The following is a 16,544-nucleotide window of genomic DNA, read 5'->3' as shown; positions in this document are numbered from 1 at the left end:
TTCTCCTTTTGGATCAACAAGTTTTGGTCTCCAGACGGAATTGACACCACATATTATACAACAGGTCCTGATGAAGATGATCACAACAACCTTGATCGTTGAAACCTTTCGACCCCACCTGACATGAGGAATCTCATGTTGAAGAAGAGGTCCACAAACAAAATATTAGGACACTTACAGCAAAACAACTTCTTTCTATAGCTAGATCGTTTCTTTAGCTTCTAGCTTGTATTGCTCTGACAGCAGAGCAACTTTTATTGCCTCAATCAGAATAAGGTCTTAAGTCATTGGCACTACCTCTAACTAGCTGGCGATTAAAACTTGAACTGAAAGTCCAGTAGTGAGGTTAGGCCACGGTTACTTAGTTTGAAACACGAACATATGGGGGGTCATTCTGAGGTTGGAGGTAATGGAAAAACGATACCGGTAAAGGATTATCGGCATCGCTACCGCTCAGGGCAATTCCGACCTAAGTCACCGCTATTAGCGGTACCGTAAATAACGGTGCCTCTAATAGCGGCATGGGCGCGGGCACTCGGCCCCTCATACCGGCAATAGCGGCATGCCGCTAAAGGGAGTAAATCACAAGTCAGGCGGACAAGCAAATACCGGCATCATGAAGGCACAAATAGTGGATACGGGCATGCCGTAAATACCGGCATCGAGAACCAACCGTAAAATGCTATGTGCAGTGTTCCCAACTGCCACAGGTGCACACTATCAGCACAGGTGGAGGCAATGGAGTCTGGGCCAGTACAAAAGGAGCACACCCACACACCACACCCCTTCCCACACCAAGATGATTCCAATAGTAGTAGCAATACTGGAGCTGGAGGACATGCTTGCATTGCAACACCAGCAACAGCAAGCACCACAGAGGAGACGCAGCAGGAGAAGGAGGGTGAGACAGGCCCAGCATGCCCCACCAGTGCAGCCAGCGTAACCACGCAGGCAGCCCCCAATCCCTCGCATCAGAGCCAGTCCTTTCAACCTAACTCCTGAGCAGATCCACACCCTGTACCGCCTGGACCGGGACACCATCACCACCATCGTGGACATGATACACGACGACATAGTCAGCCTCATTGAAATACGCACCGCCATGCCCCCTCTACTGAAGGGAGTGTCTGTGCTCCACTTCCATGCCACAGGCACCTACCAGCACACAGTGGGGCACATGCATGTCATATCACAATCCTTATTTTCTCGCATTCTGAAGCAAGTGCTGGATGGCCTCCTCAAGCATACAAGGGACTGCATATCCCTACCACGGACTTCCCAGGAGATTTTTGGAACAAAAGTTGGCTTCCATGCACTGGCAGGCATGCCAAATTGTATAGGTGCCCTCGACTGCACCCACGTGGAATTGGTGGTCCTGCATGCCATGGAGGCGGTGTACCGCAACCGCAAGCAATACCACTCCATCAAAGTGCAGATGGTATGCGACGCCAGAAAGATCATCACACATTGTTGTGCCGGATATCCCGGATAAACTCATGACTCAATGGTCCTGCTGATCTCCACGCTACCACGCTTTTCGGAGCGACATGCTGTACGACGTGCCTGGCTGCTTGGTAAATTGCATGTTAGGCTCATGGCAGTGAAATGAGGGGAGAGATGGACACACCACCATGGTGTCAATGTTTATGTGACAGCACGATGTGTACATCGCTAAACACTCTGCCCCAAAGCATCCCAAACAGAACATGACACCCAAATCCCATAGGAATGAAGCAAGGTCGACACATATCACAACATGACTAACAGTAAACCACCCCACATCCCACAACACGTGCACCACTCATCAGCAGACATCACCCTCCGTAACACCATCCAGCAACATGCAGTGTATATGCACTATGTTGCTGTCTCCAGAGAATCACCACACAGGACAAGCATCCATGGGAGAGCATTGGACTGAACCACCAAGGGAATCCACTGTCTGTCACAGGGCCGCCACAACCACAGGAATGCTGCATGTCACCATGGGAAAAATCAGCGCTGAATGCCTAATATTGCAGAGCCTACTGCCAATGCTCCCAGTCAGAAAATCCTACAGAACACAACACATCACTAAATTGACACAAACACAGCTGTATGCGTACACAATGCATGAGCTACAAGACGGCAGAGCACACTGTGTATCATCTTGAAGATGCAAGCCACACCCTTATTCCATAGCACAGGACACATTGAGGGCCTAAAAATGGCGTGCATACAACCAGGGACATGTGCATATGACCAACGATAATCTGCCGGCATGTGTGACTAGTACAGCTGTCCATCATCAATCGACTGACATATACCTTTCTTTGCCTCCCTTGCAGGTGACAGTGGCTATCCCTTGATGCCGTGGCTCCTCACCCCTGTCCGAAACCCACAGAACAGGCACGAGGAGGACTAATATCGATCCCACACCCGTACCCGTGTGGTCATTGAGCAGACCTTTGGCCTGTTGAAGGCATGGTTTTGCTGCCTTAGCCCGTCGGGTGGGGCACTCCTCTACAGGCATGAGAAGGTGGCCAAGGTCATCATGGCATGTGTCATGCTGCACAACATGTGTATCCGACACAACGTGCCCCTGCCCCCTGACATTGAACTGCAACCACCTGGTGATGATGAAGGGGATGAAGAAGAAGTGGCTGCACATCATCGCGGTGCCGATGCACAGGAGGGACATGCTGTGCGTCAGTCACTGATTGCACAGTATTTCTGACACACATGGCTGCAGAGGGTGACATGATAGTTGGACAGAGGGCACTGGGTGTGGGGGTACATGTACACTATGCACTGTATATGAATAAATGACACATGCGCAATGATGAATATCCACTCAAGTCTTTCTTTTAACACAACGGGTGTATTGAAATTTACAATGAAAACAAAAGTGCACTAACCCTCCACCACCCTCACACCCCTCCACCCACAACTCCCCCACCCCCTTCCCCTCCCGCTACAACTCCCCCACACACCCTAACGCCCTTCCCCCTCCCCCCACGCATGTCCCAACAAGTGTCTAATGCCTTCATCAGGCTGGCCAGTCTACTTTTTGGCACTCCCTGGACCTGCTGGCAGCATGTCCAGCCGGCGCAGGGTGCGCGACGACCTGCGGAGTGGGCTGGTCTGTGTTGAGATGGAGGACGATGGTGTGGCCCCCTGCTCCATCTGGGGTGCCGGACGTTCTGCCTCCATAGCATCAGCGATGCGGCTGAGGACCTGCCGCAGGGTGGATACCTCCTCACAGAGTCGGCTAGTATTGTCTGCAAAGAACTTGCCCAGGGGGGCGGTGTTAACTGCAATTATCTTGCCCAGAGAGGCGGTGTTTTCACACCACTCCTGCCTTGCCTGGGCATTGTCATTCACAAACTGACGCACAAGGGCAGTCAGCTCCTCATGATGCTGCAGCCCACCGTTACACCTGTGGAGGTGGAGGGTGCTTGGGTGTCAAGTTGGACTTCGATGGCCTCCACTATGGGACTCATGGCCCCTTGGTCATACTCCCCCCGCCAGACTGTTCCGGGGTGGAAGCGTGGTCAGATTCCAAAGATGTGATCTGGGGGGATGGTGCTGGACTTGGTGTGTAGGGCTGTTCTGAGGAGTTGTCCTCCACAGGCACCCACACCTCTTCCTGTGCCTCCTCCTGAGCCAGGGGTGCTGTGGCTGCCACCTCCCCGACTGAGCTGGACTCTGCTGAGTGTGGAGCATCAGCTGTGTCCTGTGGCAGTGGGGCAGGGGTTGCGGCTTCCGTCTTGACTGCCCTTGGCGGCACCAGTGCCGTGGCATCTGCAGGTGGTTTCCTTGGTGGTGCATGGCGGGCCTTGGGTTGGGCCTTTGAGATGGAAGGCCTGTTGGCCTCATCCCAGGCCCTCTTCCGGGGTGTGGTTGGCTGTGGGGGTGAATCCCGTGCCTCGCTGGCATGGTCTGAGCCTGTGGGGGTCGAAGAGAGGGACAGCATGAGTGATGTTTTGATAAACATCATGCATACATTTGTATAATTGCTCATCTACACATTAGAGGGTAATAGGCAGTTGAGTTTGGACGATCACGTTGCTTGCTACATGGGTGGGTAATGCAGGAATCAGTCAGTGGTCACTCATGTTGGGGCAGACGTATGGTATGTGACATGCATATTTCTTGGGGCCTGCATGCAGTGTGACTCATGCCATTGACATCTTAGTGTGGTTTGTGTACGGTATGGAATTGCCTTGCTGCAGGCATCTGCATGTGTCTGTGCTGCGTACCACAACTTTGCTAGGAATGTGTGTGTATTGGGCCATGGCTTGCCTCTTTAGACAGACATATTGGTGGACTATCATCAGACTCTGCATTACAGTGCTTTCTTAGGACACTCACCTCCGTCCGCCGATGACGTGGCGCCACACTCCATGTCTCCAACACCTTCTATTGACTCCATGCCAATCAGGCTAGCACATATGTCCTCCCACCGGGACAGCTTTATGGGGGAGCTTGCTCCTCCGCCAGCTGACATTGCCTGGCTCCTGTTGGCAGAGAGTATGTTGCGGACTCGCAGCCGCAAATCGTCCCACTGCTTCCTGCAGTCCTTGATAGTGCGGGGGCTGTTACCGACCGCGCTTACTTTTTGCGCCACAAATGCCCAGATCTCCTTCTTGCATATTATGGCCTCCCTCTTCATGCTCTGGGCAAACGTGACGTCTGCATTTTGTTCTAGGGTCTCCGCGAGCATGGTCAGCTCATCTTCACTGAAGCGCTCCTTGCGCTGGCGGGAGGCGCCGTTCTTCACAGCCTTGGGCATTGTGGTGTTGTAGTGTTTAAGATCTCACACACAGCAGTATCCAACAGGTCCTGGGTGCTGAAGATAGCAATGGATTGTGTTTTTAAAAATGGCCGCCGTGCTCTTTCCCGCTCCTGTGCGATGACGTTATTTCCGGTTCAGCTTATTTACGGTGACCGCTATTAGCGGTGACTGCTAATATCGGTCACCGCTAATGCTGTCTTGATTCATGCCGGTAGTGCAATCTACGCTTTAGTTGATGGCGCTAAGGCCCTTTTTCAGGGCTTTAGCGGCATGCCGGTAATGTCGTTACCGGCATGGCGCAAAGCTTGTGCCCGCAAGGTCGTAATGGCCCTCTATTAGCGGGCTCTTACCTACACGGACACGTTATTTGCTCCATGCCGGTAAAGACAGTTACTTACCTCCAACCTCGGAATGACACCCATGGTATTTGTCTCCCTATAGGAGTGATGTTTACTGTTAGATAGGCGGCACAACATCCGACACCTAGGGAAAGTTTTTCCACAGACAGGGACATGGTGTTCTTCTAAGTAGGGTTAGTACGTATGTGTGGAAAATACTGCTTTCTGATGATTGATCTGGTCAGCCATAATTTTGTTTCTCCATTACCGTTCTACAGTGTTACAGAATATAACTATAACGGTTGGCAAGTACTGAGGATCCTGAGTCTGGATTTACTAAGCCCTAGATGTGTTTTGGTCTCGTGTTGTGTTGACATGTTTAGGTGCCACCTGTGAAGGTTTAACAGAAGACAGGTTGCAACAATAAAGCCCTTGGTAGCAGTACTCAGAACCTGCCCTCACTTCTATCCAGTCGCTTCCCAGTGAGGGCTGCCATCTTCCAACGCTTTGAATGACTTCACTTGAGCACCACAGCCCCTCGGGCTGTCCTTCTTGGGCAAGCAGAGATCATGTGTGTTCAACAAAAGCACTCAGGACTTGAATGCGATCGACATACTTAATTCCATACCCCACACATGAAGGATACTTACTCTAGACCATATTTCAGAAATATGTCATTGGGCCTCATTACACGGTAGGCGGTAAACCATGGCGCTATTAGCGCCATTGTTCATGCCGGTAATTTACCGGTACCGCCTTGGTGGAAAGGGGAATTACCGCCCCATTCCAAGGTTGGCGGGACGGTAATTCCCCATTACACCATTGCCCTTCCCCATTCCCATTTTTGCCCCATAGGGCATAATGGGAATGGGGAAGGCGCTAATTACGGTACCGCAAATTGCGGTACCGTAATTAGCTACCTGGGTCCCTTTGCGGGTTGGTTTTTAACGCCTGCAAAAAGCAGGCGTTAAATTCCCCAACCCGCAAAGGGACCTCGTAGTAAGGCGGTAAGGATTTACCGGTACCGGTAAAATACCGGTACCGGTAAACCCTTACCGCCTACCGTATAATGAGGCCCATTGTGTTGCATTTGAGTTGCACTAAGTGCTGTTTTTTTGCCTACATCTGGTCCTTCTTTGCAAATTACAAGAGGTTTGAGTCTCAGGGTGAGGCCAATGCGCAGGACAACACACATGAAGGAAGCCTTGTATGCACACAGAAGGATGCTTTGAATCTTGGAAGCCAAGAGAGAACGCTAGTGCCACATGGACCCATGGGGACCAGGGGTTAGGGTGAGCAAGCAAGGACTGAGATGGCTTGGGAAAGCGCGTATTGTATAATATTTTAGGCTACATGACGATGTTATTGTTTAGATGTGATTTGATGGATGTGTATGATTTTTTAATAAAGATCTGATGATAGTGTTGGGGAGGACCATGTTACTACAGAAATCATGAGCCAAGCTTAATCTCCTTGATGTCAAGTCTGTGGGCCTCATTACAAGTTTGGAGGTAAGGGCATGGCTGCCTCCAAACTCAGGCCCGAATGGGGAAATAATGGGCCATTTCGACCTTGGAAGGCCCGGTATTTTCCCATTCAGGGAGCCCGGACCATCCCCATTCCCATTTGAGCCCCCATAGGGCTCAATGGGAATGGGGAGCATATTAACAACGGGCCCGTTAATGATCTCAGCTAACTTGCGTTTTTCCTACTCTGCTATCTCTCTCCGCCTATCTGCCTTTTCCAAGTCTCTCCCTTTTTTCCCTCATCTCCCTTTCTGCTCTCTTCCGCTCCTTCAGATCTTTCTAACCTTTCTTCACGTACCCTTTCCAAGTTCTCCCTTTCTTCTTCCCTTCTTTGCTATCTCTCTCCCCGCTCCAGTTTCTCCTTTCTCTGTCTCTCTCTGTCCTCGCTCTCTATCCTCTCTTCCCTGTCCTTCTCCCTTCTATCCTCCTTTTCCATTTGCTCTGCCCAATCTGCATTGCTAGCTGACTGTTCTGTGCCCTTCTGCTTATCCTCTTTAGTGTATGGTGGTGGCTTATATGTCGGATTTGAATACCCCTCTGCTGCCCTTATTGGATGCATTCCCTGCTCATCGTCTGTATCATCAGATATTACACTCGGAGGGGCTGGAGGAGGTGCAGAGAGATGGGCCTCTGGGTCCTTCACCTCCTGCTGGTTTAGCATCCACTGATGCCTCGCGGTATCCCCCTGTCCCTCCATAAACATGAGCCACAACTCAAATATGGCCATGTGTTTGGCCAATTTCTTCCCCTTATAAGCACCTTGTATGTGTGTTAATAGTGACTGCTGCACGTCTTTGGAGAAACTCCCACAGGTTGGCCATGGCTTTGTTAATTTACCTTCTGTACCTTTGGACCATTCTATACTATATTTGCAAATTTTCTCTTTGTAAAGCGGAAGTGCCTTACATAAATGCTGAAGAGGAGTAACGCTCCCCCCACTATTACCTTGATACATTTCAATATCTCTTACCTAACCTCTAGTTGAGGCTTTCGATAATCGCTGTTCAGGGATAAAAATGACAATTCAATGATAATGCCTTCCAATTTCTACCAGCCTCTCTGGCTCGATACCATATCAGGCATGCTCCATGCACCGCCCCTCCTTCACAATCGCTGCCTCCTCAGGCACACAACCACAATCCTGGACCGGCAAACTACGAGTTGTGCTCGCGGGTGCCATTCTGCCCGCTAGGTCGAACTGCGGCACCCGCAAGCACAGCATGTCAGATGCACCGGCACCGTTATAAACAGTGCCAGTACATCCAACCTCCCCATTCCCATTCAGCCCTATGGTGCCGAATGGGAATAGGGAGCATCTTTTTTCCGACGCCCACAAATGGGCAAATACCGGGTCCGGCAGGGCCGGAATGCCCCGGTAATTGCCCATTTGCGGGTGTCGGAAATTCTCGGAAGTTTGGCGGCAGCCTGCCGGTTTTACTGGCAAGGCTACAGCCAAACTTATAATGATGTCCCAATGTTTCAAAAATGCTCAATAATATTAAACAATACCCCACAATGCTCGAATCCCTCCCTCACACCCACAATGTCAGTCTGGACCAATACTTACGTTCCGTGCTGTGCTAGCGTTGCTCGGCTGTCAGTTCCACGTCAATGCACTCGTCTCGCCGTTTTGGTCTGCCTGGACATCTCGCCAATCTCAGGCGGGATGATTTCCAAATGCTCCCGACAACCTTTAAATGGGCATGCATACTCCCGTCTTTCTCGAAATATGCGAAGGTCCCACAGCCTCTCAGGTTCCGCAGCAAAGGTGTCGACATGGTGCCGGGCTGGCGCAGACAACAATCCTCTGACTACCAACTTGTTGGGGAAAAACTCCCAGGTAGGTTCAACGGCTACTAGGAGTTCGCAAACTCTTGAAAGACCGAGACTTGTGGAAGGCCCCAACACCTTCCCCCAAAAGGAACGTAGGTCCAGTCAGACAGCAAGTTCAAACTGCTCTTTATTACTGTCAAAACCAACAGCGATCAGTACACGGTTAGAAGAAATCCTGGGACATCTCAACGTTCTCTGGCTCACAGACCAGTTTTGTACCCAAATGACATCAGAGTGATGCTACAATCTGGACCCTTCTCCAGAAAACCTATCGCACTACTGGATTGGGTATTGAGTAATAGTCCACCTATAGTGGACACTATAGGTGTTAGTCTACTGGCTCACGCATGTCAAGTGGCTGGCCAGGCCCATCCCCAAATTACTACTTCTGTCCAATGTTGCGGTGTGAGGGTCTTACTATTGGTTCTTGCCCGTTGCTATCCACCCCTAGAAGACTGAACTGTGATTGGCTAGAGCTGATCTCCCCAGGCCTGGGATTCAAAATGGTTCTCAGCACTTGGTGTACCTTTTCAAGGTAATGAAAATAACTATGTGTCTGAATTGTAACTTATGTTCACCACCTTAGACTATGAGAGTGCTTGCTCACATCATGCAACACTTGTCTCACACTGTAACATCTTTGTTGCAAGCTTCTCTGTGGTGGCGTGAGATCAACTCTCTTTTCTAGCTTCTGGTTTCGATTCATCATCTGAGTCAGTCAGGTCACGTGTTCGGAGCCTGCGATATGGAGCTTCTAGAGCTCTGAATTACTCTGTATTATGAAGAATTATTTGCATTTATTGCAGCAGGTGTTACTGTCGTTCAGGGAATGGAATGTTGTTCATATCTGGTGGCCTTGGCAGCGAGTCCTGTCTCAAACGTTTGCTCTCTTGTCCAGCCTGAATTCAGCTCAGCTCAGCTCTTGCTGAGGATCTGTGGCTTACTATAATTTCCTAAACCATAACATGGCTTCTACATGTTCGTGCTATTCTATATTCTCCATACGTTAGTCACACTTGGCTCTGTCAGGTCCCATAGGTGCTCCTGCAGTTCCATACGGTTCATTGCACATAAGCAACCGCAAGCTTTATTCAGGATCTCTTGTTTCTTGCAGTTTCTGCATTAATCTAATGACAAAACAATAAAAGCAATGCTAGTATGTATATGTACTTGTCCTCTAACTTTAAGAACTGTACGCATGTGTTCTTCATGTGTTCGGGTGCGTTTGTGTCCTGGCGTGCGGATGGCACCTGTGCTTCCTGTCTAATGCTGTAATGTCGTGGTGTCCCTAACGACGTCAGTGGCCTTGTTTCTCAGTGCTTTAGTCAACACTGCCAATTGAAGTCACCTTAGTTGCAGCCTGAGGGTCTTCGTCCACTCTGAGTAAGGGTTGTACCGCACCTGGTCTGTAGGGCTGGCTGAGTGGGTACCTCTCGACACACTTATTGATTATTGGAGCACTGCCAATTGGTTCAAAATAGAATGGGCGTTCACGGTATCTTCTGTTCTTCTTCCGCATCATGTATTTCATAGGAGGGGGTGCGGGGTGTTTTTGCCCATCCCTCTTCAATAGTTATTAAATAGGAGAGGACCAGCTGCATTCAGATTGCTGTAATCAATTTATAACAGACTGAATTAGGGAACAAATATAATGAAGATCCCTTTCTTTCATTCTCTATTCTACTCTGCATTCCTTATCTTCCTCCTTTCTTTCTCCCAACATTAGTGTGTGTCCAAAAGCTGTGGCCCTAGCAATGCTCCATATGGGTGCCACCATGCCAAATTCCATATGGAGGTGCAAAGTAGGCCAATGGCCGTGATTAATTATCTCTCTCTCTCTCTTTCTCTCTCTCTCTCTCTCTCTCTCTCTCTCTCTCTCTTTCTCCCCTATCTATCTCTCTCTCTCTTTCTGTGTGTGTGTGTCTCTCTCTCTCTTTCTCTCTTCCTTCCTCCTCCTCCTCCTCTCTCCCTCTCTCTTTCATCTCTCCCCTCAGAGCCTTTAGTATTTAAGCATGCATGTAAACACCCGCTCTTACAGACAATGGGGGTCATTCCGAGGTTGGAGGTAAGGAATTACCGGCACCGTTAAGGGTGCCGATGCCGGTAATCCCTTACCTCCGTATTCCGAGGTCCCTTTGCGGGTCCTTCCTTTACTCCTGCTTTTAGCAGGAGTAAAGTACGGGACCCGCAAAGGTACTTCGGAGGTAATTACGGTACCATAATTTACGGTGCCGTAATTACCTCCTTCCCCATTCCCATTGAGCCCTATGGGGCAGAAATGGGAATGGGGAAGGGCAAAAGGTGAATGGGGAATTACCGGTCCCTCCAACCCTGGAATGGACCGGTAATTACTCCATTCACCATGCCGGATTTGGGACGGTTTCGGAGGCAACCATGGAGCTAATTACTCCATGGTTAGTTCCAAACCCGGAATGAGGCCCAATGCATAGATGTGATGGGCTCCAACACCTGGAACAAGGGGCATGCAAACCTCAGACTCCATAAGAACCACACTTGTTTCTGGAAAGAACTTAAATCAAACCTACCTTACTAATAATAATTGACAAGGATCTCATTTGACCTACTTCATCTACCATGAAATTGTGGGCGTATTGCCACAGAAAAACAGCGTCTGCCATCCAACTGGCATCCTACTGTGAACGCGCAATGGAAAGTCCTAGTGGCAGCGGAACAGACAGGCCAGGAAGTCCCGCACCCAAAGACAGAAATTGCCAAATTAAATGAAAAAGGCCTGTTTTATTAACAATCCATATGAAACAGGGACAACTGTAAGCACCTAGGTCTCCAAAGCTCTCGTTCTTCTCAAGCATTACAACGGTTTAAAAACATAAAATGTGTCACCATTGCTGTCTCATTACAATCATAGTTACAAAAACCTACGGGGTTATGGGATTGGTTAGGGGAATTGTCTTCATATAGTTTGTATAAGATTTAGTCTTTTCATTGGACACAACTATCTGGTGGCCCCTTCTTAAACCACCCCTAACTGATAAAGGCAAAAAGGCATCCTCTTAGCAACAGGTAATTGGCCAATGCAACAGTTACAAGGGAGCATCATTTGAGAGTTTTGATTGGTTCCATTGGCCTTACCAACTTTGAATATTTGGCAGGTCATCAGCACTTGAGCAAAAATAGTGGTGGGGGAGCGGCATCAAGAAGCCTGCGTCTTCCAGTTAAACAAGTAACCATCCCTGATGTCCCAGACAACACACGCCAGGGCTTCTCGATTTGAACTTCACCCCGTTTTTCACCTCTGGTGTCTATTTGTCTGGAGCTTAATGAATGGATACTGTTCTCCAATCATAGGTCATGTGTGAGGAGACCACCTTTTGAATTATCCTGCTTGGCTTTTATTAGGATTTTAGCTCATATTAATACGTGTGTCTTTACCCTCTATGGTCACTGGAGACATGTTCGAGCTATTCTTCTTTCAGAATTAAGCATCTAATTAATAGACACGTGGCATTGAAATGTTGTTATTTTTCTATCCAATCTAAGAAGTATATGGCTAATGCTTGGGAATTATTATCTCTGTTCTCTATGGAGCGATCCAAAACTCCCTTTATGCAGTAACTTTGGAGCAGGCTGTGCAGCCACTGTCTGGCCTGCAGAGATCTGTATTCTCAGCTAATTTAGCAAGTCAAATCTCTCTGCAGCTTTGAGGCTTCTTCCCTGCTTCCTATTTACTCTAACATGACTTTGCCAACCATTTTATTCAAGATGGACACTTGTTACTGTTTCATTTCTACATTTTAGCAAGCTATATATACATTGCTTGCCTTGAGTTTCAGTGTATACGTTGATTATGTTATGTTACTAATGTCTACAAGGTGCTGGTAATATTCTTCATGTCTAAATGCACGTTTAACCTAATGCCTGCGTTTCTTCATGGCGAGTGCATATTTGCTTCATGTCTATTGTATTTACGTGTTGTCAGTTTGGCAGTGAGGTCACAGGTTCTCAGCTTTAGTTACAGCATGTTCAATTCTTCATGAGCTTGCAGATTCATGTCTTCTTCTATTGTTCCAGGATAAGGTTGTTAAGGTTTTCTTAGTGAATAGTGGTTCGGAGGCGGGGAAGGGGCAGACACCATGAATGACATACTTCTCTCATTCCTACGATATATAGAGATGGGGGAGGGGCCGACACTATGAATGACGCATTCATCTGCCTCTCGACACTACAACCAGATCATGACTTTTATGCTGAAACCATGACATTTACTCTCTGAACCGTGATACTTTTCCCGAAAATACAGCACTGATTTTCCCTACAGTATCAGGAGCTGAAGCTCCACGGGCACCTCTTACTTCTTCTTGCCTCAGACCCCTTATATTGCGCCTGACTTTATGGCACACATCACCCCTTCTCCTCCTTTTTATCCTCCTCCGCTCTTAGCACTCTGAAGCAGTTGTCTCTGCATGGAGCAATGTACAAAATACTAAAAATAAACACCTTCATAATATTGAGCATCTGTAGAGCATGAGTTTCGGATGTTAGCAAATTTGATTCCAGGCGAGGGAGAGCAACCAGGAACCTATTGAGCTGTAGGCCCAGCTGGGAGTTGTGAGAAACCGGAGGTTATTCTCACTCTTAGATCCCCTGGATTCTCTTCTCGGGTGGCCAGGGGAAGGCCATCACTCTTGGATACTGACCCTGGTGGTGGAGAAGCGAGGGAGGATCACTTGAGTGGAGGGTCCCTGTGAATGGGGTACCCTTAGGAGAGACATAGTATCCCCCTTATCCTGTTGAGACTCAAACAAACTCTCTTCTGATCTTTATAGGTTATTGTAAAGCTGTGCCCCTCATTTCCCCACACATAACACTTAACAGTACTGAGATGAAGAAGATGCAACTAAGAGTAGTGAACACCCACACTTTCACCACTTTCGTACTGGGACGAGGAAGATGCCTGCAGGGAGCTGTAAGGGCCAGGCATGTCCCTGTAATTATGGTCAGGCAAGTCTCATTGGAGACCCACACCGGAAGCCTGTCGGGGCTGCAGGTGTATAAAAGTTGGCAGGTAGAGCAGAGCAAGAGGGCAGCCTGGATGGAAAATCCAGCAGGGGACTGTGCTCCCGATGAGGCAGCTGTGGTGGGACCGGGCGAGGAGCCAGGATACCAACAAACTGGCCGGACGACTTCCACAGCCAGTAGGAAGGGGCTTTGTAAGCGTTGCCAGTCGGGGAGCCTCTGTGACCTGTGCTCAGCAGCAGGAGCTGCTGGAGAGCATGAAGTAAAAAGGACACTGTCCGTGTCCGGGAAACAGCATTCTGGCGTGGGAAGAGAGACATGCGGCAGGCGAGCGGAGTGGGAAAGGGTGAGATTCCCGATCTCCACAGTGCAGGAGAAGGAAAGGGAATTGGTTTGGAACTATATCACCATGAACGGAAGAAAGATAATCTTGAGACTTTTTGTGGAACTTTCTTATACTTGGAAAAGGGGAGCTAAGGGAAGAAACTAGCTAAACGCAGTGAAGTATTTGAACAATGGTGTATGTTCCAGGAGGACAGGCCATGGATGATGAGCCTATGGGAGGTGAAGGAAGAGGGATTGGATCCCTCTGCACCCCCTCCCGCGCCGCTGAGTGTAGTGTCTGATGGCGCAGAAGAGGAACAGGGCCTCTATCCATTAAGGGAATTTAAAGCAGCTGAGGGGTACGGCAACCCCACATATAAACCGCCCCCATACGCCCAAACTGAACAATCACGAGGGATAGGGCAGGCGGCCGACAGCCCCGACCCGACGAGTGGGGGCTACGGCATGCAAAAAACGGGTTTGCAGGTATAGGACCAGAAGAGTGGATAGCTGCACAGATACTATAAAAATTAAAGGGGGCCACCACGGGGAAGCGGAGGGTGCAATGAAGGAAATAGAAGGTTTGGAGCTGGGACACGGGTGCCGCGGGAAGATAGACAGCATGGGGGAGGAGGGAAAGGAACAATCGCAAAGGGATGAAGAAGCAAAACTAGAAAGAGAAGATGAAGTGTGGAAGCGAGAATTGGCAAATGAGCTGGAGTAGGAGAGAGCATTTGGTACTATTAGAAATGGAAAGAAAGGACATGGTAGAGAGGGAGGTGAAGGAAGAAAGACAAAGGGAGAAGATGGAAAAGAAAAGGGAAGAAATAGAGAAGATGTTGGAGGAGGAAAAGGAGAGGGAAATGGCATTGTGGAAGAAGACGAAAATATTATTGCAGGAATCACGTAAGTACAAGGAGAAGCAAATGAAGCAGTTGAGGATGGAAAGGTGGGCAAGGGAACGATGTAGGAAGGATGAAGACGCCTGAGTGTTAGAGAAGGTAAGTGACCAGATTAAAATAGAACTAGCGAGGAAAAGACAAGAGGAGGACAGACAAAGGGAAGAGGAAAAGACAGGTGAAGACAACGGAGGGCAAAGTGGGCACAACGTGGCACAGTTGGGAGTGCACAAGGAGGAGAAGATATGTAAATTAACAGACATCGATCTTAATGTACCGCCCAACCCTAACCAAGTAACATGAAAACAGAACTTCTCAACTAGTTTCTGTAGCCACATGGATGACGAATCTGACAACGACAATGACCACAGTGATGAGGAGAGGGAGGGGCCTAACAAGCTCTCTCTTATGAGGACTAGTGGAGGGACATCTTGGGAGTGTAGGACACATGAACAGAGGGGTAGACAGCATGACAGGCCAGCACAAGACACAATAGGGGAGGAAGCATCCCAGGCACCATACAGCAGCAGACTCGCAGACCTCCCAGGGCGCAGAAGAGAAGAGGCCATGATCACTCAATCAAGGGGACATCCCAGTTGTTCCAGAGGGCGACTGTCAGGGGTTCCTGATATTTCGCGACAGACACACGCCATAGACCCCTTAGACATAGGTGCAGAACTTAAAGATGAGAGAGGACCCTTTCAGGTAAGGCAGTACAGGCGAATACCGGAGGAGAGGGTCGCACATTCACAGATGCTGCTATTAGAGAGGGGAGGGACGACAGCCACAGTACATGCCCTGGAAGCGCACAGATAAGAAAAACATCAAGTGAACATAATCCTCAATAGTTGGAGGGGCAGGTAAACGGATTTATGAAATGGAGAAATTCACAGCAGGGCACAGGCTAACAGTGGATGATTTTAAGGGATTACTGGTTTCCATATTGGATGACGCAGCTGATGACATCTGTCGAACGCAATACCCCGACACGTCAGACAAAGGGGCCATCACGTCACACAAAATGCGTGATGATGAGGATCCTGTTAATTACATTCAGGAGAACGAAACTCGAGAGACGATAGCAATATTTTATCACATCATAGTAAAAGGGCTACCAGAGTCAGTACAGAAAAATCTGAAAAAATGTGTAGGGATGGAAGCGAAGGCATGGCCAAAGATACAACTCACCACAGTACACCACTGCAGGCTATGGCAACAAAAGATGAAGCAAAAGGCAGAAGAAAGGAAGGCAGATGAAGCAAAGTTAGTACAGAAAGAATTGTCCAAGTACGCATTAGAAGGAGCACTAATAACGAGCCACGGCCCACAGACACAGACGGCGACCTCTCAACCACAGCCTCAGCTCCAACCACAACAGTTATACAGCACCCTACAAACATACGCACTCATGGGAGGAGGGAACATGGGGAGAGGTGGCTACCCACAGAATTTCAGAGGAAGAGGAGGCTTGCCAAGAGGATGAGGGTTTGGGCCACTATCGCACCAATACCAACATACAGGGGGGTTTCGGGGATACATGCAACAAATGTCACAGGGACCAGGTGGGGGAGAGGGAGGATTCCCATGGCAAGCAAGGGAGCCACCACAGTGCTGGACCTGTGGACAGCTATGGCACATTTCCTGACCCTGCATGAGCAGGGGGACGCAACCAGGGTGGGGAGACCAGGGAGGACAGAATGACTACTAAGTCCCAGACATACCACAACATGGACAGATACAAAACACTCAGCAGCAGATACAGCTACCCCCACGGGAACAACCCCAACAAGTACCCCCACCCCAGATGACGGTACCACAGGCAACAACACCACAAACACAATATCTACCCACA

This window comes from Ambystoma mexicanum, chromosome 14 (genome assembly GCF_040938575.1).
Source record: "Ambystoma mexicanum isolate Mex_15411 chromosome 14, UKY_AmexF1_1, whole genome shotgun sequence".
Taxonomy (NCBI): domain Eukaryota; kingdom Metazoa; phylum Chordata; class Amphibia; order Caudata; family Ambystomatidae; genus Ambystoma; species Ambystoma mexicanum.
Note: the sequence above shows the minus strand (reverse complement) of the source record.